This window comes from Schistosoma haematobium, chromosome ZW (assembly GCF_000699445.3).
Source record: "Schistosoma haematobium chromosome ZW, whole genome shotgun sequence".
In the NCBI taxonomy this organism is placed as follows: domain Eukaryota; kingdom Metazoa; phylum Platyhelminthes; class Trematoda; order Strigeidida; family Schistosomatidae; genus Schistosoma; species Schistosoma haematobium.
Window position 1 is genome coordinate 56,746,572 of NC_067195.1, and position 2,249 is coordinate 56,748,820.

Here is a 2,249-nt window from a genome sequence, read left to right on the forward strand (position 1 = left end):
TATACCAGTTCAGTGTTTAGATTCAATTTGCACACTCCTTATAAACTATAGGTGGGGTCGTTTGAGATAGAACGTTCGAGAAAACTGTTCTAACGGAAACGGCAGTGCGATTATCCATCAGGACCCAACACGTGAGACTCTGGCTTTGGTTTGCTAAAGATGGATTCAGCCTTCGAGATATGAGGCAAAACCCTTAATCAGCCCTAATAAATAGTAGTTCCTATTTTCACTTGGTGCCTTTGTGCACTCCTTAACTTGATTTAACTGCCTATATATGCTATTATTACTGGCTCAAGTGTATTCTGCCCAGTAGTCTCTTTTGGAATTCAAATTCATGCTGTTATAGAGTGTCTGTGTTGTTGCGTTTGACAGATTAAGAGGTAAAGGCCAATAACTTCCCTATGATAGGGTGATGGACGTTCAGAATGATGCAGACTATATGTAGAGAAGGCACTGTAAGAAAAAATGCGAGTACCAATAAAATTAGTGGTACCAAAGGTCTACTTTTTTTCAACTAGCACAGACACTTGACAAAATCTAATTGTCCTAATACAAAATATTTTCCTGTCAGTTAAGGAATACTATTTCACCCAAAGAAAAACGGTGAACAAACTCAAATCGCTCCAGTAATTAACAACTGACTAGAGACTAATGATCATGTAAAAAATACAGTCAACTACCAGAATGAGCTCATGGTAATCAGTAACAAGCGAATTGTCACATAACTTGGTGATCAGAAAGTCCCTTTCCACTGTACTTTCGGATAGAACACTGGAACTATGTGACCATATCACTGTGCTCCATCTCAGTGAGGCATTCAAAATCAGCGGGTTGAAAATTCTTCATTGCCTTGCCATAACATGCTAACGCAGTATCTGTAATATGAATTGTGTTCATCGACCAGCCTTAATATTTACATTGTAGGTGTGAACATCTGTGTCACTATTCGTTTTTTGAAATGGCTCATTGTGTTCAGAAGTTTTTAGAAATTTGTATTCAATGTGATACGAAATGACAACCGTAGAAAACGACGAGTGCTAGTACTTTATTTATCTCCGTCCGTGCTTCGGCGTTGCCATCCCACGCATACGATCTTTCCAGTGCTTTTGCATTGGTCCCCGGCTATGTTACATTAAACGTGTGTGGTCAGTGGGACAGTATATTCTTTTCAGTTTAGATATTGGTACTACCGGGCTATCTGGTGTCGTCAACTACAACATAATGAGACATGTTTCAGGCTCTATCCATTCATATGAAACAAAGTAGGACTCTACGTGAGATGGTAGGCTGTAAAGTACATTTGCCACTGGCGGAGTCTTTGGGCTAGGCAGTTGTTATGCCACACAACCAACCAATACACAGAGACGACCTTAGGCAGCCAACGCTCAGTAAGAAAGTGGATGATTGCAACTCTGTGCCCAATATTAACTAGACTCGAACGAAGAAAAAGAACGCGAGACCAATATTCGGCAGTTCAAGATTATCATTATATTTTAGACATCCAATTTTATACATACAAGACCAGACCACAAAGCAGATCAGTTGGGCAGCAGTATTACCATAGAAAAACAACATTAATGATGGGAAAGCGGAGTAGTGGATACACAGTGAGTCCGTTCCTGCTTACAAGCGAAAAATGCTATATCAAAGAATTATAGTATAAATAAGATCTTACCATTATGTTAATGAGAAAAAGTCAAACACATGATAGACAGTCAAAAAATATAGATAAGAGTTAAAATGTCGAAAAATAGCTTCAAATATTATTACCTCATGGTTACAACAGCAGCAATTTTACATCACGGCTACATATAACTCGTTCACTTCCTTTCCATTCAAACGACAATAGTGAGGGTGCCACCATCCAGTCAACATTAATTGTGATAAGACGTGACTCAGGTCAATAAGCAGGAAACAACTCCAATTGGAATCAGATCAACGATCCATCAAACTAGTAAGCTTCAGGCGATAGACATATACACAAGTACGAACAAAGCGCATGAGCGGACAAATACGAGGACACAAAAATAAAACATTCGTTCGTGCTAAAATTCACAAGTTCCTATGAAAACATGGTATGGTGGAAATAGAAAGGATGAATAGTCACATGTTGTCTGAGTTATTAAGTCGTTCCAGAATTAGGATGAAGCATGTGTGTATAATTGCTAGACACTAAACATTACTTATGACTTACTACGTATTATAGGTTGAACCTTCACTATCGTGTTAAGGAGCAGTTCCCCGTGTCA